The 21,770-nt window shown below is 42.5% G+C and overlaps 1 long non-coding RNA gene and 1 pseudogene across 1 annotated transcript; both read right to left on the reverse strand.

The window, feature by feature from the left end:
• Positions 1-1,897: 1,897 nt before the first annotated feature.
• LOC117705705 (tetratricopeptide repeat protein 32 pseudogene) lies at positions 1,898-7,293 on the reverse strand (annotated as a pseudogene).
• Positions 7,294-7,790: 497 nt separating this feature from the next.
• On the reverse strand, positions 7,791-18,993 carry LOC143433746 (uncharacterized). Its single transcript, XR_013109521.1, has 2 exons — positions 17,750-18,993; positions 7,791-9,527 (listed from the first exon to the last, which is right to left on the reverse strand). It is a non-coding gene; the product is annotated as an uncharacterized LOC143433746 (long non-coding RNA).
• Positions 18,994-21,770: the final 2,777 nt, after the last annotated feature.

Consider the following 21,770-nt stretch of genomic DNA (forward strand, 5'->3'; position numbering starts at 1 on the left):
CTCCGATATTCTATGGCACGGCAGGAAGACTACAATTAACAATATTTTCGTATCTATTTCAAATAGCCAGATGTGCCGGTTAGCTTTGTGTCAACTTGACACAAGCCAGGGTCACCTGGAAAGGAGAAACTTCAAGTGAGAAAATGTCTCCACCAGACTAGCCTGGAGGCAAATCTGAGGGGTATTTTCTTAATTAATGATGGATGTGGAAGGGACCAGCTCACTGTGCGCTGTGCTCCCCATGGGGAAGTAGCCAAGTGCTGAGAAAGCAGGCTGAACAAGCCACGGGGAGCAAACCAACAAACAGCATTACTCTGAGGTTGCTGTTTCAGTTCCTACCTCATTCCTTCCCTGAGCTCCTGTCCTGACTTCCCCCATGAAAAAAATGTGACCTGGGAGGTGTGAGAGGAAATAAAGCCTATCTTCCCCCAAGCTACTTTTGGCCTTGCTCTATCACTGCAGTAGAAAGCAAGATAGGCCACCAAAAGATAGAAATTTTTATATTCTTATAATTTTTAAAAGTATCCAGGTGTGGTGGCTCACACCTTTGATCCCAGCATGCAGGTAGGCAGATCTCTGTAAGTTTGAGGCCAGCCTGGTCTACAGAGTGAGTCAGGACACCAGAGCTATTACACAGATTAACTTTGTCTTGAAAAACCAAAACTGCCAGGCAGTGGTGGCATACGCCTTTAATCCCAGCACTTGGGAGGCAGAGGCAGGTGGATTTCTGAGTTCGAGGCTAGCCTGGTCTACAGAGTGAGTTCCAGGTACAGCCAGGGCTACACAGAGAAACCCTATCTCGAAAAACCAAAAAAAAAACCAAAGAAAAAGAAAAACCAAAACTGTTGTTAATATTAATTGATTTTTACTAATTATCATTTATGGGTATTAACTACTAATTGATAAAATTACAATCTGTTGTTTTATTATCATTCATTGATTGATTAATATTAATTAACATCTTAGTTCAGTTCCCAGTTAAAAAACACAAAACTTTTATGTTTATAATAAGCCTTAACAGCACTAGAGCTGGGCAGATAGCAACCCTCTATGCAATTTTGTCTACTTCCCTGTCAACAACCCAGAGTTATAACTTGCCATGTTCCGCCTGGGCCACTCCTAACTCCAATTAGCCAGCCATCTGTTTTTCACATGGCGTCTTCTCTCTCCTCATCTCTCTCCCTTCCTGGGTGTGGTCTCTGCCTAAGACCCAAAGCCTGGAAACCAAAGCCCCGCTTACCTGTCTTCTGCCCAGCTACAGGCTGTAGGCATCTGTACTGACTGGTTTTGTGTGTCAATGACACAAGCTGGAGTTATCACAGAGAAAGGAGCCTCCCTTGAGGAAATGCCTGCATGAGATCCAGCTGTAAGGCATTTATTTTCTCAATTAGTGATCAAAGGTAGGAGGACCCATTGTGGGTGGTGCCATCCCTGGGCTGGTAATCCTGGGTTCTATAAGAAAGCAAGCTGAGCAAGGCAGAGAAAGTAAGTCAGTAACATCCCTCTGCATCAGCTCCTGCTTTCTGACCTGCTTGAGTTCTAGTCCTGACTTCCTTTGGTGATGAACAGCAATGTGGAAGTGTAAGCTGAATAAACCCTTTCCTCCCCGACTTGCTTCTTGGTCATGATGTTTTGTGCAGGAATAGAAACACTAAGACAGTATCTTTATTCTTTATTCACCAATCAACTTGGGGAACAAGGTTACATTGCATCACTTGGTATATGTGAGGATCTCCTCACCCCTGGGGTCAGCCAGACCTTGGGGTCCCGTATTTAGCATTACAATACATAGCAACATATCAAACCAGACCCAACTTCTACACAAAAATAAAAAAATAAACTTAAAGGTAAATTTTAAGGTGATGGATTTTCTTTTTTTTAAAAAAATGTGGTAAAAATAAAACCTTTACTAAAAATAATACATATATTTTGCTGTAATAGCATACATTTATATATTGGTAATATTTATTTACTCTATTAAGAGATCTATCAAGCATGATCTTTCTTGAAACTAATAAGCACATTATTTTACGTTCAGTTCTAAAATTCAGTCTTTTACATATAATCAAAATAGTTCCATGCTTATCTTAGAGCCAATCAAAAGTAGATTTAAGGATCTGGAGTTAAAATCTCAATAAGCTAAAAGTTTCAGGAACTTTTCTGGGCATTTCGTCTTTGCTTTTCTTCTTTGTCTAAAATGGTCTGTTTTAAGCTCAAAACAGTATCTTGAAATCCAGGATTGAGGTTTAATGCCTTCTTGAAATCTTCCAAAACTTTGTCAAAACACCCCAGCCTGTAGCAATATCAAGCCTCTGTTATAATAAGGAACTTCAGAGTTGGGCAGGATTTCTATGGCAGATGTGTAGTGGTCCGTGGTTTCATAAAAATCAACGCTGAAGTACTTGTTTTGCCCCTGTTATAAGCGGTGGCCAAATCCTGCGGGCTACGTTTGCTCCAGTGGCTCGCGCCCTGGCCAATGAACGAGGGGTATAGCTCCTGGGCCTCCGCAAACACGCCCCTGGTGAAGGGAGCCTGTGTGCCATCGCCAGGGCGGCCCGGCTCTCTCCACCCTCTTGTCCCGGCCGCACAGCCACGACCGCGGGTGGAAGCGGAACCACGGCTACCGCTCTTTATTGGCTCAAGGAAGTGCGCTGCTTGGTGATGGATTTTCTAATAACCCTGAATTGCTCATTACACACTATGAGCATGTATTTCATAAATGTGTATGATTAATAGCATATTAATTAGTTAGATATTAGGGATTAAAGGCATGTGTCACCATGCCTGGTTGATTGACTCATGTTGATTCTTGGGACCCCCAAAAATGTCCTCTGGCCTCCACACAGACCCTGTGTCCTTCTTGGTTTATTTGTTCAGCAGTATCCTAGCAGCTTCCTGGGAACAGATGGTGCCTGTGCTAGGCCTGCGCCTTCATTTGTTTTTTTATGTTTACTCTCTCGTTGTCTTGTTAAACGGGGTTCACTATGCTGCCCAGCCTGGCCTGGGATCCCAGATGGCAGGTTTCCCTCCCTGGTCTTCCAGGTGTTAGCCGTTCATTCCAAGTTGGGAGCTTGCTTCGGTCAGAACGTGGACAGCACTTCCCCCACTGTCGCTCAGCCCTGTGCTGCAGTTGAGTTATCCAAGGTCATTGTGATCCCGTGTGTTCTGTTTTATCTGTAAGAGCTCACCCACTCTCTAGGAGGGCAGCATCTCTCTTAGTCTTTGGTGTTCTCAAACCTTGCAGTGTACTCTTTAACTCCAGCTAGGATCTGCCATCACCAAGATGGGCACTTGGGGCTTAATCTGAAAGCCTATTTAGTTGGTGATTATCTTTTCCAATTTTTCCCCTGTGTTTAAATTTTCCTTTTCTCCTTGTTGGGCCAGGAGGATGGCTCAGTAAATAGATGTATCCCCTAGCTGGCCTGGAACTTGCTCTCAAGACATTTGCAGAAGGAGAGAACTGACACCTAAGTTGTCCGAAGTTGTCTTCTGACCTACACACACACACACACACACACACACACACACACACACACACACACACGCCAGTGGCCACACAAACACATATACATACACAATAGATAAATGTAAATTTTTTCTGCTTTTTGAATGTTGTGTTTTCTAAATTTGATTCTCCCCCCTCCCCCTCACCCTCACCCACCCCCAATCTGGTTTTCTACTGTTTTATCTTCTTATTCTAATTTCCTGGAAATTTCCTTCTATTTTCCATTCTTTTTTTAAAGAGTTGTTTTTGTTTCTGTGTGTGTGGTATGTGTGTGTGTGTGTATGTGTGGTGTATGTGTGTGTATGTGTGGTGTGTGTGGTGTGTGTATATGGTGTGTGTGTGTGTGTGTGTGGTGTATGTATGTGTGTGGTATGTGTGGGGTGTGGGGTGTGTGTGTGTGTGTGTGTGTGTATGTGTGGTGTATGTGTGTATGGTGTGTGTGTATGTGTGGTGTATGTATGTGTGTATGTGTGTGGTATGTGTGGTGTGTGTATATGGTGTGTGTGTATGGTGTATGTATGTGTATGGTGTGTGTGTATGTGTGTGGTGTGTGTGGTGTGTGTGTGTGTGTGTGTGTATGTGTGGTGTATGTGTGTATGTGTGTGGTGTGTGTGGTGTGTGTGTGTGTGTGTGTGGTGTGTGTGGTGTGTGGGGTGTGTGTGAGCGCATGTGTGTGTATGTGTGGTGTATGTGTGTATGTGTGGTGTATGTGTGTATGTGTGTGGTGTGTGTGGTGTGTGTGTGCGCATGTGTGTGGTGTGTGTGTGTGTGGTGTGTGTGGTGTGTGTGTGAGCGCATGTGTGTGGTGTGTGTGTGAGCACATGTGTGTGGTGTGTGTGTGTGTGGTGTGTGAGCGCATGTGTGAACATATGCCACATGTGCACTGCTGTTGAAGGAGGTCAGAAGAGGGCATCAGATTCCCTGGAGTTACAGGAAGCTGTTAGCTTCATGATGTGCCTGGGAACTGAAATGTGGTCCTCCGGAAGCAAGCACTGTTAACTGCTGAGCCATCTCTCAAGCCCCTATTTTCTGTCTTTTCAATGGAAAGAACTGGTTTTCAATCTTAGAGTTAAGAATTATACTGGATTTTTATTTTCATTTTTAAAGGTCTAACTTTTTAAAGTTGTGAAATATAAATAATATTTATAAAAAGGCTGGCACCGTGCCAGATGTTGGGAAGAGCCTAGATGTCTGTCATCTGTAGAACAGATAATAAAATGTGCTGCATTTATACAATGGAATATTTTTCAGCTGTTAGAAAAAATGTAATTATAGAATGTACAGGTAAATTAATAGAGCTAGCAACAACCATCCTGAGTAAGGTAACCCAGATGCCCAAGGATAAATGTTGCATGTTTTCTCTTTCATATAGATGTTGGATTTAGCCAGGTGGTGGTGGCGCACGCCTTTAATCCCAGCACTTGGGAGGCAGAGGCAGGCGGATTTCTGAGTTCGAGGCCAGCCTGGTCTACAGAGTGAGTTCCAGGACAGCCAGGGCTACACAGAGAAACCCTGTCTTGAAAAACAAAACAAAACAAACAAACAATAGATGTTGGATTTAATCTTTAAGTAGGTGTGTTTTAGTCCAAATAACCACAGAGGTTTCATAGCTAGTAAGGGACTGGGGGTGAGGAGGGCAGTGCTGTCTCTTACGTAGCTTCCCTTTCCTCTCTTGGGCATATCCTATTCTGTCAAATTTCTCTCTGGTTCATCACTTCTTCTGCCACTCAATTAAACGTCACTTTCAGACATGGGTGCTTCCTTCTACAAACTAACTTTACCTTCATTGTTTGGGATTAAAGGTGTGTACTAAGACCAGAGCCACACCACAACTAGTAGCAGGGTTTTTGTTGTTGTTGTTTTGTTTGTTTTTGTTGTTGTTGTTGTTTTGGTGAAGAACACCATCTCAGCTTTTCTTCAGTAAATAACACAATATTGGGGTTCACCGTGTGATCAATCATCCTGCGACATATACTGGTATAATAGTGATACAAAGGTTATAGAAAAAACTAATCCATTTCCAAAAATTGGATTTAAAGCCCACTCCTAGAGATGCAACCATACACGACACTGATAAAGTGGCCAAGAACCTGAGACTAGATAGGTAACAGACCCTAGGGGAAAACCTACCACAATCATTCTATTAAAGGAACATAGCTATAAAATGACCCCTAATGACATTGTTACACCCACAGAACAGAGCATCATCCAGTCCTCATCAGAGAAGCTTCTTCTGTCAGTAGATGACAATGCAGAGACCCACAACTGGACATTGAGAAGGAGAAGTGGACACAAAGTCCTGCCCCAACCTAGAAGCTATGTGCAATTGACGCCTACTGGGAGAGGGTGGCCAGTTTTCCCCAGGGGAGTGTCACTGAGTGTGTTAGCCAGGCCCTATTACCAGGAGTCGTTGGCCAGTGAAAACCAAAAACAAACTCCATTTTTTTTTTTTTTGGTTTTTTTTTTTTTTCGGTCTTATTGGTTTTTAAAGTTTTTTTCCCCATCTTTTAAGAGAAAGTGAGAGAACATTAAGTTGGGAAGGTGGGGAGATTGAAAGGAATTAGAAGGAGTTGGAGAGAGGAAAGAATATGACTAAGACATATTTTATAAAAACTTGTTAGCCAGGTAGTGGTGAGGCAGGCAGAGGCAGGTGGATCACTAAGTTCAAGTCCATCCTGATCTACAGGGCAAGATCCAGGACAGCCAGGCTACATAAAGAAAGCTCGTCAAAAAAAAAAAAAAAAAAAAAAAAAAAAAAAAAAAAATCCTAACTGAAAGCTTTTTTAAATAAAAAAAAAATGATTTGTAAACTCAAAAACTCAAATGTAAATTATATTCACAAACATACATAAACATATTTTTAAATTTTTATTTATTCTTTTTTTGAGGCAGAGTCTCATGTAGCCTAAGTTGGGCCCAACATTCCATGTAGTCACGACTGCTTTTGAACTCCTGACCCTCCTGCCTTCACCTCTCAACTGTATGTGCCATTATGCCAGGGTAAAAAATATAAATATAAACTTTAGCAAACAATTTTAAAGCCTAAATTAAGGAAGCCACTTAAATGGTGTGCAAAATGTTCGAGTGGCTACCTTAATATAGCTGTGTGGTGCGTTTGTTCGGTTGTTTGTTTGTTTGTTTGTTTGGTTTGGTTTGGCTTTTTGAGACCTGGGTTCTCTATATAGTCCTGGCTATCCTGAAATTCCCTCTGTAGACCAGGCGGGTCTCGAACTCACAGAGATCAGCTTGCCTCTGCCTCCCGAGTACAGTGAGTGTGCCACCACTGCCCAGCTGTGTAGCACTTTTATTTGTGAGTTGAGAACAATAAAGTGATTTTATTTTTTAAAAAATATGGTGTATGTAGCGTGTAATTATAAAAAACAATCTACCCTATGGCCAGCTAGACACTGGCTACCATGGTCTCCCCACCCCGATGGAGAGCCCCAAGTGGCAGTCTGCCCTTGTTATCTGCTGCCAAACCGCCCACAGGTTCCAAGCCATCCGCCCCCTGGGGCTAGCCTTCGGAAACTGGCTGCGGCTGGCTATTATCCCCTAGCCCCGTAAAATGAAAACTCCAGAGGATTGTCATTTACCAGCCAGATTTATAATGGTAAATCTCCAACCCCAAAATGGGCACACAAAGAACTCAAAACTCAATTGATATAGATACAGGCTGCACACCTAGGTTGGACAAATGTGCCCAACATTATTCTCTAAGAAATCCTCAGTTACTTATGACTCCTCCGACCATGTGGTTCTGGCTCACCATCCTCTCCTACAGACTCCATCTCGTCTCTCCCGTCTGTGTCTCTGGCGCTGTGTCTTCTCTTCCTTCTTCCTTTCCTCCCCCTCCCCTCTTCCCTCTCCAGCTCTCTTCCCCCCCCCCACCTTCCTTTCCACTGCCCAATCACAGGCTTTATCCTTATCTGACTAATTAAGATTTCACCTTACCAGTGTACAGGGCACAGGGCAGAAAAAAACAATACAGAAGTCCACAACAGTTGCATATATAGGTGACTGCTATAAAATATACTCTCTACTTTGCTACGTTATTGAATTTGGGGGTGGGAGGAAAGGTCTCAAGTAATCCAGACTGGCTTTAAACTCACTATGTAGTTAAGGCTGGCCTTGAACTTCTCCTGATTCTTCTGCTTCAGTTTACCAAGTGTTTGGATAAGAACTGTGTTCCAGTAGTTTCTCAAACACCGTTGGCTATGATGGGGTATTTCGCACTAAAACATTTGGGAAGAAAACATTGAGCTACATGAAAGAATCCAAACACAAGAAATTTCACAGTTATTTATTCAAAATCCTAGAGCAGACAAAACAAATCTGTAATACATTAGACAGGGGCTGTTTGGTGGCAAGTGAAGTGTTGATTCCAGGTAGGCAAGAGGAAAATAGCGTGTGCAATGGAATTAATCCTACAGTTTCCGCTGGATAGTCAGAACATGTCTGTCAGAAGTCACTAGCCCACACACTTAAAATGAGTTTATATAAATTATATACTGACAAAGTTAAGTTTTGCAGGAGACAGATGAAAGCAGACTGGAAGCGCTAACTTCCTAAGTGTGTCTGATGCATTTGGGGCATTTCAGTGGAATATCCTTGCAAACCTTCCAGTGTCAGGGTATTGAGTCTTCTGTTTAAACAACAGATCTAACAAGATTCCTCCTTTTCCTTCTCCTCCTCCCTCCTCCCCCTCCTCCTCCCCCTCCCTCCTACTTTCCCTCCTCCAACAGGGTCTTGTGTAGCCCAGACTAGCCTGGAGATAGCTATGTAGTGAAGGGCAACCTTGAACTTCTGATCCTCCTGCCTCCACCTCCCAAATACTAGGATTACTAGGGTGTGTCCTGAATTTGATGTTTGCTGTGCTTGGGGATTAAACCATGGCTCTGTGCTAGCTCTTTACCAACTGAGCCACACCCCTAGTCCCTCCCAGCAGATGCAACTCTTGTAATTTTCTGCCGGCAGAAGAAAAGTGTACCTGCTGGGGCCACCCAGTGTGAGGTGGGAAAAGATTAGTGAGGTTTGCTATACGTACAAGCACAGCTCTTGGAGCTTCTCTTATTGAAATCCTCTACTAACCGGGTGGTGGTGGTGGCGGCGGCGCACGCCTGTAATCCCAGCACTTGGGAGGCAGAGGCAGGCAGATTTCTGAGTTCGAGGCCAGCCTGATCTACAGAGTGAGTTTCAGGACAGACAGGCTGACACAGAGGAAAGAAAAGAAATCCTTTATTGCTTCTTATGGCTTCTCTGACCTTACCCTCTCCAGATACTCCCTCCCTATTTCCTGGATTTTGCTCTTGAATTTCTCTTAATTTGCCTTTTAAATGCTGGTTCTGTCCTTGACAGTTCTCATTTGTCAACCGGAGTTTTATTCTTTATATATATTTGATTTAGAACCTTATTTTGTTTAAATGTGTTCTTCATTCTGCTGTACAACCCTTCAGAGCCAATCAAATACATGACGTCAGTGAGTTTCCTCCAAACTTTTAAAGGCTCACAGTCATGGTTCTAAACTTCTATAAGGGCAGCGCCAGTATCCAAAAAAAGCACAACACAGTAACAGTGACATTAAAACCATTTCTATACAAATCAAAAGGAAAGCAAAGGATGTTATCAAATGTCAATGACATCATTATTTATGTATCTGTTTCCAACTTTCTGAACTCACTAGGGAGTTTTAAAAATTATCAAAGCCTGGACTCCAGCCCAGGATTTTGTTTTCTAACTTCCCCAGGAATTTTCATGTCAACCAGAGCTGGAATTCATTTCTCTAATGGAGTATCTAATTAAGCAAAAACATGATTAATTTAACAGCACAGGGAAACTGCAGGTATGTGGGAATAGATTTAGAAACCAAAAGGAAACATGCTGCCTTTGAGCAGGTTCTTCCAAGGCTCCAATTCTCTGTTTCCATAGCCACGCACCTTCGGCTCTGTTCTTCCAGCTTCGGTACTCACAAAAGCTCTGCCATTTTCTGTTAAGGTCTTGTCTTCTGACACACTAACGAGCACAACTGTAGAATTTGACAGAAAGAGGTCGTCAAGGTCAGAAGAGAGAAAGACATCAGAGCCTTACGGCCACCAGCTGGTTCAACAACGTCACAAGCTTGGAGGGAGATGCTGACACAGATGGAGGCAAACCCTGAGTACAGATACAGCGTCTTTGCTTCATACTGCTTCTCCATGCTTGTAATGACCTAATTCCATTCTGCTGTTCCCCTCTACCACAGGAGAGTCCTTTCTGAGCACAAAGTAAATGTTTAGGCACCCTGTCTCCCTTCTTTTATTTTAATATATAACATTAAATTAAAAATATATGTACCACAAAATGCTTGGGAGAAAATATAATGCCAAATGAAAAAAGCTAGACACAAAGGCACTATTTCAGTGCCTAGTACTGAAGTTAAAAATAGTGCTGCTTTCTCCACAGTGCAGGCATAAGCCTCAGGGGAACGGCTCGTGGACATATCCCCTCCAGGGACCTACAAAGCTACATTTATTAAAGAAGGACCATTTGAAGGCAAACATACAATCCATTGTAGCTATTGAGTCTTAGGCTTATTAATGTGCATTATATATACAATCATCTCATGCAATCTTCACAAAGCACCATTATTTCCAGTTTGCTAATAACCTGAAGGTCAGACAGGCTAAATAATAATGCCATTATAGCTTAGTATCAGGTGGGAAATAACAGGCAGAATTGCCTTCTCATTTGACAGACTAATAAAGGCAGTCATTTAACTCCCTGCCCCTGTACCTGTCATATCATATCATATCATATCATATCATATCGTGACTCCAGCAGTTGTCAGACATTGACTGTGTAGCCATCTGGAGGCACTCCAGTCTGTAAGTCAACCTTCACCCACATCCTCCCAGAAACAGAGACCCCTTAAGCTTACACTTGAAATGCAGTGTACCCTTGGGTTATAGGCTTGGGGAAGAGGTGGACAGCTCACGGGTCTTTGATCATATAACTGCAGTTCTTACGTACATAGTCCTAGAAGACAGCTTTTGTGTGGAATGTCCCCTGGGTCTCACAGACTTCCTTCTTCTCTCACCAACTTGGGAGAAAGATACAACCTCAGGAAAAGCTGAAACCAGCCCATTGAAATAGGACTCTAGCTGGACGCCTTTAATCCCAGCACTTGGGAGGCAGAGGCAGGCGGATTTCTGAGTTCGAGGCCAGCCTGGTCTACAGAGTGAGTTCCAGGACAGCCAGGGATACACAGAGAAACCCTGTCTCAAAAAACCAAAAAAAAAAAAAAAAGAAAAAAGAAAAAAAAAAAAAGAAATAGGACTCTAATAGCTTCCCCAGTTTCAAGGCTCTCTTTCCCCCAAAATAATAAAGAACCAAATTATATCAAATTATATGTGTGTGTTTTCATTAACTCTAACAACCATTAACCTTGACTTCACCTTAAACTCTCAGGGAGCTTTAGTAGTTGGGTGCCATACCAGACTAAATAAATCCTGGTCTCTGCCAGGGGGACTCAAGAATTAGTAGTTTTGTTTTGTTTTGTTTTGTTTGTTTGTTTGTTTTTTATAAGCTGCCTGGGTTAGTTCCTTGTACATACGCAGGTGTGTGTAATTAGAAGAAAAATAATGAAGTACGTGTCTATAGATTAGTCCTGCTTTGGCAGAAGAAGCTTCTTTTCCTGTGGGTAACAGTTACTACAGGATTCATAACTGGTCAAAATGCCAAGAATAAGTGACTCTTGGATACTCTTCCCTAAGTGGGACATCTACATCACCCATCCCACAGTTCGAGGGTCTCTGTAGAAGAGGAAGTAGAAAGAGCAGAACACTAGAGGAAGACATGGGGGGCTGTGTTCGGAGCATGGCATGACTGTTGTAGTCACGAATTCACAGGAGCCATGATGACCTGGACAAGATCTTATGTGTCGACACGCTACCATAGTGGATGAAGGAGGGTCTCATGAAGCCCCTCTGCTCCCTAGAGAGCTGCAGATAGGTAGTGGTAACTGGAAAGAAACATTGTTTGGTGGTGTAGCCACTAGTAAGTTGCCCCTTGCTTGTGTCAGCAGCCCTTTACGCATGCTCCTGTGAGCAACCCTAATAAGTCTTTGAGTCAAGCACACACTTCAAAGAAACAAGAAAGTAAAAAAGGAGTTATTTGGGGTGAACACGACTAAACTGTATTTGCATACATGTATGGAAATGGTGTGATGAAACCCATTATTGAATATAAGTGATATATGCTATTTAAAAACTTGTTTTTTAAAGCTAGGATCCAGGTATGATGGTACACACCTTCAATCCCAGCACTTGGGAGGCAGAAGCTGTCAGGTCTTTGTGAATTTGAGGCCAGCCTGGTCCATGTTTGAGTTGCTAGGCAGCCAGGACCACATGGTAAGAGCCTGCCTCAAAAAAAAAAAAAAGAAAAGAAAAAAAAGAAAAGAAAGAAAGAAAGAAAGAAAGAAAAAGATTAAATAAAACATAGAAAAGGGAAAAGAAAAAGCTAAGCATAGTAATGTGCTCTTGTACTCGCAGCGCTGAAGAGGAGAGGTCAGGTAGAGATCCCTGGAGCTAAGTGAGAGCCAATCTAGACTCTGAGGAGAGCTCCAGATCAATGAGTGAACTTATCTCAAAAAGCAAGGTGGACTGACCCCAGTGCTGACTCTGTCTTGCTTTCTCGTCCCGCTCGCACACGCAGCCTCCATAACCCTGACGTTCTGGAATGTTAGACTCTTCACAAGGATAAGCTAATGTCTGATACCATGTTTCTATACAAGAGGGCAACTTTGGACTCGAACCGCTGGATGTCACAAGATGCCGAAATTAGCAGTTAAGTCATTTCCAATGATTCACCCTGGCACAGGTAAGCCTGTGGGGCATTTTCTTATTAGTGATTGGTTGAGGAGGGCCCAGTCCATGGTGGGCAGGGCCATCCCTGGGCTGGTGGTCTTGGATGCTGTATGATAGCAGCCATGACGACCAAGCCAGTAAGCAGCACCCCTCTATGGCCTCTGCATCAGCTCCTCCCTCCAGGTTCCTACCCTGCATACGTTCCTGTCCTGACTTTTTCAATGATTAACAGTGATGAAGAAGCATATGCCCACCAAACAAACCCTTTCCTCCCTGAGGAAACTGTTTTACTGTAACAGTAATAGCCCTAAGACAGTGCCAAATAAATTAACCAGTAAACTCCGTGTGCCTGGCAGTGATCTAGGCTCTTGAAAAGTAGTGAGGAAAAGACAAAGAGCCTAGAAATCTGTGCTAGCCCTCTTCATTTCAGCACTACTCAAAACACCACAATTCAGTGCAAAATTGTAGCCAGGCATAGTGGTGCACGCCTGTAATCCCAGCACTTCATAGGCTGAGACAGGTGAACCAGAGTTCCAGGCCAACTAGCCTTGCAGTGAGATACCCCCTCAAGAGCCAATAACAACAGAAGAATGAATAAAGAAAATGGAACATATATACACATGAAATTTTAAAAGATTTGTTTTTATTTTATATATATAACTTTTTTCTGCATGTATGTACCTATATGTTGCGGCCCGAGCCAAAATGTCTCAGACTGCTCTGTCAGTGTTTGAACCCGCACTGCCAAAAGCCTTGGGGGCTAAACTGTTAGAGCCCGCACTGCCCCAAGCTGCTTCAGTCAAGCTGCGGGGTTCAGCAAGAGAGAGAGTGAGGACAGACTCGAGGAATGGAGACCAGACAGAGTGTGATTCAATCCCATTTATTCTTCAGTCTCTCTTCTTCTCTCCAAGTCCCTAGTCTTGAGTTCCTAGTCCCTAGTTCCTAGTCCCTAGTGCCTCCAAGTTCCAAGTTCCTTCTTCCAAGTGCTAAGTGCCTAATATCTAATTCCAATCTGATCTCTAAGTCGCACCCTTAAGTCTGGGCTCTAAATCACAGCTTTAAGTCTCACACACCCAAGGGAAGATCCTGGGTATCTAAAACAAGATGTTTTCAGAGTGTGCTCAGCTGTTGTAGGCTAATGTAATCAAGTCTGTTGTCAGGGTATACAGCTCAAGATGGCTGCAAGGATGATAGCTGCCTTCTGTCGGCTCCCCACACCTATACACTGTGTGTGCAGTGCTGGAGGAGGGCACTGGATCCCTGGAACTGGAGTAATAGAGATATTGCAAGCCATCCTGTGTGTGCTGAGAATTGAACCAGGGTCCGCCACAGAGAGAAACAGGGTTCTTAACCTCAGGGCCTTTCCAGCCCATGATAAAAAGGGTTTTTGGACATAAACAACATTTGCAGGAAAACAAATGCAACTTGAAATAACCAAGCAAATCAAGCGAGTCTTTAAAGACAAATATCATATGCCTTCTCTCATATGTGGTTCCTATATTGTATATGAATAATAAAATTCATGAAAGTAGAAGCTACTCTGTCCAGGGAGAAAAGGGGCAAATGGCAGGCTGGATGGGGGAGAAAAGAAGAGATAGAGAGATATAGGAAAGAAAATATTCAATTTCTTTCTCATAAGAAAGCGTCTTTATGTAACATAGTATCATGCACATATACAATGAAAACTTTTTTTAAAAAAGTAAAATCTAAAACTGTAAAAATGGAAAAAAAAAAAAGAAATAACTAGAAAGAACCTCGAAAAACATTTAGGTCATGTCCACATTTTACCACCAGACACCAGAAGCCCCGCCCGCATGGCCAGATAATCATCTGTGGTCACTCTCTTTCAGTCCAGTTTCCTCTTTTTATAAACATTCAGCTTCTGGAGTCACTGTCACATTTCCTCACTGTCTAATGCGTTCCTTCTCTTATTAGTTTCCTCCTTTGAAGCTTAGAATTCAGGACCAACTTTTTAATTATCCTTTTCACTGCCCTCAATTCCTGTTCTCTGCATCCTGCTGGGAAAACTGCAAACTCAAAGAAACCTAACCATCTGTTGTCTCCCCGCCAAGGCACACAAGTGCAATAAAGCCACTCAAGATCGATGACATAGACTCCTAGCCCATTAGACTTTTATTGTGGTCAGGAATTTCTATTCTAATCAGCCAGACTGCCCTTCTGCCGATAGCCTCAGACTTCTTATACTGCCCACAATCTTTGATTGGACTCCCCTCGCCTTGTTAGGAATTACCCTTGCCTTCTGCATTTCAGAAAAGGTAAAAGCTATCTGTGATGACTGTCAACTTAACAGGGCTTAGAAACACCAGGGAGACATGCCTCTGGGGAGTTTGTGAGAGCACTTCCAGAGGTTTTAAGTGAGGAGGGAAAACATATGGAGAATATGGGTGGTGACACCATTCCATAGGCTGGAGCTCTGGACTGAATAAAAAGGAGAAAATTAAAAAATAATAAATATATACAAAGAAGCAAGTGCATTTTAAAATTTTGCTACTATTCTAGGAACCTATACTATAAGACCTGTCAACTCATTGAAAAAACATGGTTGAGTTCTTACTATATTTTAGGTTCTGTGTAAAAAAAACAATTCTGTTCTCAATGAATTCCTAAGGAGGACAAGTAGATGTAAAATTTATTGACTGATGCATTATGCATGTGTCTGTATCTACTGATGCATAATGCATATTATTTTACTGACAATGCATATAGGATATACACAGAAGGCAATACGTTGTCAAGAAGTAATCTTCGCAAATAGAAACAGGAAGAAAAAGATGCACTGAAGTGTGCAAAAAGGTACCATTAAATTAATTCAGTTTATTTTTAAGATCCTTGGGGTCTAGTTATTTTTATCACAAATGCTAACAAGTTCTTTGGCTGATTTCCTAGATTATTAGGAGCTGTGAATTAAGAGGGTTGGGGGAGAGCTTCCAGAGCTAGATCAGGAGCAATCATGGCAGCTGGTTGCAGATGAGGCAAATGAATATATGATGAATATGACAGAAAAAGCATCTGGAGTCATCTAGTATCCCGGCATCTCTGTGGCATGGATCGCTACAATAACAGATGCTTTCAATCATTGCCTGAGTCAGACAAAGGTTAAAGGATGTTCTGTGCGAGCTATTTCAAGAGGGAGAAAAATAGTGAATGCATTTCAAAAGGCTTTTTGTGCAAAATGATTCAAATGCAAAAGCAAGCTTAAGCTTCATGGAGTTGAGTTATTTGGGGAATTCACTTAAACCATGACATCAAACAACTAAAACAAACACCACCTTTGACTATTATCAACAATGTAATAAATTCTACAGTAAAAAAATATATATAATAAAATTCTATTTATGAAGTAAAGACAAGAACAAAAAAGAAAGTGAAACTATAGTAATTGGGGGAGGTGGCTTGGAGACTGCTTGAACAAAAGCTTGGTGGTGAGACTATGAGGGGATGGTCTCAATAAGTCAGTTATTCCTGGCTGTGTTTGAAATGCAGCCGAGGGACTGAAAAGACGGCTCAGGTGGCAAAGTGCATGCCGTGAAAGCATGGGGACCTGGGTTTGGATCCCTAGCACCATGTGAGATCTGTGTGTGGTCACATACATCTACAACCCAGCACTGGGAGCAGCAGAAGAACGTAGATCCCAGGACCACCCTAGCCAGCCAGCCTAGCCAATCAGAATACCAAGAAGACGTTAACCAGAGAGGTGTTTGGAAAGGTATGTTTCTATGTTTCTGTTTCCTTTCTTGTTTACTTTGTATCTTTATTGATTAATCTTTAATACTGGAAGGGCAAGGCTCGGGTATAGCTCAGGGTTAGAGACTGTGTAGCAATGCACTAATGCATTAAAACTTAATCCTGAGCAAGATTCACAGGCACAGAGACTAGTTCTCATCAATTCAGCACCTAGGACAGTGTCCTACAGAGGTTCCTTTTGACCTTAGTGTTCTGTCAACAAATAGGAAAAGCAAGAAGAAAATATACCTGCTTCTTGAAAGCTGTGTCTTGAAGACGACACAATATATCTCCACATGCATTTCACTGGAGAAAACTAACCATTTGCTCACCATGCGGTCACAGTCAGACCGGACAAGCTTTATCTCTCTCTGGCTTAGTAGCTGCTTCTCAGAAACCATTCCAGTACAGAACATGAACAGATACTAGTGAGAAGTTAACTATCTCTGCCACAGAACTTAAACACTTACTGTGTGTGTAGGAATGTACGAAGAGAGTCTCTGAGACTTCCTAGTTCTTTATAAATGTAACAGCTTGATAATCTTAGGGCATAGGGCTTGAATAAAGTCCACATAAGCACTGGCTCTGTTGATACTGTCTGTATCTTATGGTGCAGCAAGCCAAACAGATGTGACCTCTGACAGCTTGGCCACTTGAGGTCAAACAATGTTTAATAGCATAGGAATCCTTGTGTGGCAGTCCTGAGAGGCCACTGCACGGTGCTGTGAGGGTGAAGCCTTAGTGGCAATAGAGACTCCAGGATACTAGAGAGGTAAGGATCATGTGTCCACCCACGAAAGCTGTACACATGGAGTGGAGGCAGTCCAAGAGAGAGACCATGTGTATTGCAGGTGGCAGCACTGAAGTGGAAGGGTTACCCATGCCTTTTGGAACAGAGATGAATCTGTTCTAAAAGTATGAGTCGCCATTGCCAAATGTGAAACCATGGGATTTGTTGTCTGCCCTGTTCTTTGATTTGATCTTTCTGTCCTATGATGCTCCCTTCCCCCAACCCCCAGCACTTCTTTTGGAATGTGAATGTGTACCCTGTGTATGTTGGAGGCATGCAGTGTATTTGTTTGTGTTTAATTTTACAGGGTGTCTCACTTAAGAGGTTGCCTTGAGTCTTAGAAGAGACTTTGAAATTTTAAGTTCTGGACAGTGTTGGAACTTTGGAAATTGGACAAGATGCATTTTGCAACCAGAAATGGCTACAAGCCCACTGGGGTAAAGGGTGGAGTGTTGTAGTCTAAATGTGAAATGGCACCATAGGCTCAGATATTTGAACCCTTTATATGCAGATGGTACTATATTTGGAAAGGTTGTTGCACCTCAAGGAGATGGAATCTCGCTGTAGAACATGTATGACCGGAAGCAGGCTTAGAGGCTATAAGCCCACCCCCATTTCCTGCTCACCTTGTGTTTCCTCAGTGTAGATGCAGTGTGCCCAGCAGACCTCTGGCTCCTGTTCCCATTCTTTCTCTCCCTATTGCCATGTCTTCCTTACCATGATCAGTGGTACCCCCTGAAACTATAAGCCAAATGAAATCCTTTCTCACCTAAGTTGTTTTTGTCAGGGTGTTTTTTTCTACAGCAACAATAAAGTGCCCAAGACACATCCCTACATGACACAACCAAAATTTAGATTTACAAAACCTACTTCACAATCTTCAGACGCTGGACATCACGCAATGCAGGGCAGTGACCTTGTCAGAGGCCTAGTTCAGGAAGTAAGAGCTAGCGCTGATTCTGAGTATCTTCTTCATTAGAAGAAACAGAGTCCAGGGAGGCCAAGGTGACTAGAGTTTGTAGGGCAAAATACCAGAGGAGACAGCACTGTACAAAGAGACAGCGGTAGGGATCTGCCAAGTCACTCTCACGTGTTCTGCCGAGTGCTAATCAGTGCCTATGACTAAGAGAAGAACCACCTGCTGGGAGAGAGGCACCGACTGTCACAGTTCACACAGAGACAGGAATAGTCTAAGTCTCTGCTAACAGAATGGAAAATCCTAACATTCACTGACCTCTTGGAGGTAGAGAAACATTAGCCCCCAGATCAAAGTGGATACTGGTCCATTAGCAAAGCCTAAACATATGAAAAAGATTCAACTGTTTATAAGTGATTTAACTGCATCTCAGAATAAGGCTAAACATATTTATAGAAATACAAGAATCTACAGCACATAAGACAAATTTATACTGTCAAGTGTTTGATTTAAAATTATGAAAGGATAAAGAGTAAGAAAAATATGATCCATGGTGAAGAAAGCAACTAATCAATTGAATTAGGCTTAGAGATTCCACAGACAATAAAATTAGTATATAGAAACATTAAAATAGATGGGAAAGGGGGCTCCTTAGGAATTTGAAAGAAGATAAAACAGAAGAGGGTGGAAAGAGGATAAAAAGGAAAAGCAGGATACAAGTGATCTGATAGGGAACAGGGGAAGGGGGCTCCTTAGGGAAGAGGAGGGAGGTAAGTATAAGAGGGAAATGGATAAAATAATAATAAGAATATCTGAAAAGGCTGCAGAGACTCGTACTATTAACTAAAAAAACTGTACTGCATGTAATTCAGTATTACATATTCAGAAATAGTTTTAATGAACTTTTTCATCTATCTCAGATGCTCCCTCCAAGAGCCAAGGACCACCCAGCCCTAACCCTAATAACAGACATGACAAGCCCTCTTTGGAGTTGCTGGCAAGGGTGGCATAAAAGATTCCCCAAGCATACAGCCTATTGCTGTTGCCATTGGTTACCCCCAAGAGGTAGAAGGTAGGTCCCCATTGCCAAAGACAACATGCACATTGGATATAGGGTCCAGAGAGCCCTGAGCTGGAACTGACCTAAATGCCCTCTCCTTGAGGACCAACTTTCATGATATCAGAAGGTACCATACAAGCTTCTAAAGGGAGGAAACCAATAATCCTGTTCAGCTATTATAGCTTTGAACCCATCAGTGTCCAGCATGGCGTAATAATCCTGAGGGTGCAGTAGTAGAACACACACCTTGTAGAAACCAATAACTTTTTACTTGGACTTAAGACATACTCAATAAGAGGGATACCATGACTGGTAATAGAAACCTTGCTAACTAATTAATGCTAACCAAGTCATGGTTATTGGAGGAGAATGCACAGTCGCTAATGTACTAAACCACCACAATCCCTAACAATAATCTATGAACATTTCTCCTTTTGCCCACAGATAAATGTAGTCTTCACCCTTCATCAAGAAAACTTCTTTTTGCCGGGCGGTGGTGGCGCATGCTTTTGATCCCAGCACTTGGGAGGCAGAGGCAGGTGGATTTCTGAGTTCAAGGCCAGCCTGGTCTACAGAGTGAGTTCCAGGACAGCCAGGGCTATACAGAGAAACCCTGTCTCAAAAAACCAAAAAAGAAAAAAGAAACCTTCTTTTTGCAACAGATGGAGACCCCTGCAGAAAACCACAACCAATCAAAATGCAGAGTTGTAGAACCCAGTTCCAAAGGTCACATCTACAGAATACCTAAGGCTCAGGGCAGAGAGCAGAAGAGGGAGTGGAAAGACTGTAAGAATCAGAGGATCAAAAAACCTGCTGTGAAATTGTGTCTTCTCGTAGCATCAGAAACTGCATGCATAAAGTCTCACCAACATGGCTACCCAAACGTGAGCTGAACAAAGATGACACCAATGAACAGGTCAAACTGGACAGAGAAAAGCCCATGAGGCTTCAACCCTAAACTACAGACAAAGGAGCGAAGCTGAGAACCAGGGAGGTGACCCGCCCCAGAGAAGAGCACAGGACCTGGTTGCCCAGTGACAAAGGATCACCTCTGAAAACACACATGCCAAGATCATTAACAACAGGTTATAGTTAGTTGTATATATGTATATGCAAATACATATATGCATGCAATAACAATTAGTAAAAAAAGGTAGCCATGAGTGTGAAGGGGAGCAGGGAGGAGTGTGAGGGAGGAAAGGGAAGGGAAGGGAGAAGTGGAACAAAATTATAATAGTAAAAATAAACAAAAAAATTCCACAGGCAATAAAATTAGCATATAAAAATATTAAGAGATACTATGACCGTATTTCACATATGAAAAGATAGAGGAAACATTGAGCATGTTAAGTAAAGGCATCAAAGATATAAAAAGAACTCAAACTTAAGGCCTTAGGTGTTAAAATTCTTTCTTTTTAAAAATTTTGTGTTTGCTTTGTTTTGCTTTGCTTTGTTTTTTGACAGGCTCTCTTTTATTATGTAGCTCTGGATGTCCTGGAACTCACTCTGTAGACTAGCCTGTCCTCAAAGACATAGAGCTCCATCTGCCTCTGTCTCTGGAGTGCTAAGACTAACGGCATGTGCCACCATGTCAAGAATTTTAACAAAATTTTTGGAGATGTGACTCAGTCAGTAAGGCGCTTGCTATTGCAAGTGTGTTGAGCTGAGCATGGCTGCCTAGCACCCACACAGAAAGCTGGTGTGCTGGAGCTCTCTGGTCAGCCGAGCACTGGGGTGGCAGAGACAGGAGGGCTCTTAAAACTCACTTCCAGCTGGTCTGGCCGAATCCATGCTCTAGCGGCAGTGAGAGGCCCTGTTTCTAAAAACACAAGGTGAGGTCAGCGAGGAGGCTGAGCTAGACAGGCACTCACCGCCAAGCCCGCCAAAGCTGAGTCTGACCCTCCAGGGTCCACATGGTGGAAAGAGAGAACCAACTGCCATAATCTGGCTTCTGACCTCCGTACACACTCCATGCTACACAATACCACCCCATGTACATACACATAAGATCGTATGCGCATGTGTGCGCACACAAAAGCCGGTGTACACACAATACATTCAAACATACACACATACATACATACATACACAAACAGATAGATAGATAGATAGATAGATAGATAGATAGATAGATAGATAAAAAAAAGGAAAATGACACTAAAAAGAAAATAAGGCAGAGAGCAATTGAGGAAGACGCATGACATCAACCTCTGGTCTCTACTTGTATGCACATACATATGTACACATACAAGTGCATACATATACACACGATACAATTCTAGATGCAATTACTGTGCTAGAGATGGAAGAAAATACTAGCGAACCTGAATAGAGACCATTTAAAATGAAACAGAAAGAACAAAATAACAGAACACCAGAAAAGCTGCAACATGACCTCAATGGACCAATGTCTATACAGTTAAAGTTACTGCAGGAGGACGTGAAGGGACAAAATAAATACTTGAATAAATAATGCTTGAAATTGTATGGATCTGTTGAAACTGTAAATGCACAGATCAAAGACGTTCAATGAATGCCCAGTAAGAAAGTCATAAATAAAAGTACACCAAAAAACATGGTGACTAATTGCTTAATGACAGTGACATGTCGAGCAGATTAAACAGATTAATAATAAATTCTGAATCACTCACTGTGGTAATTTGAATATGCTTGTCCCAGGGAGTGGCACTATCAGGAGGTGTGTCCTTGCTGGGGTAGGTGTGGCCTTATTGGAGGAAGTGTGTCACTGTGGGAGTGACTCCTAACCATGTGAGAGGCAGTATTCTGCTATCGGGCCTTCAGATGTTGAACTCTCAGCTCCCCCCTGCACCATGCCTACCTGGATGCTGTCGTGCTCCCACCTTGATGATAATGGACTGAACCTTTGAACCTGTAAATCAGCTCCAATTAAGTGT

Source organism: Arvicanthis niloticus, chromosome 3, assembly GCF_011762505.2.
Source record: "Arvicanthis niloticus isolate mArvNil1 chromosome 3, mArvNil1.pat.X, whole genome shotgun sequence".
Lineage (NCBI taxonomy): Eukaryota > Metazoa > Chordata > Mammalia > Rodentia > Muridae > Arvicanthis > Arvicanthis niloticus.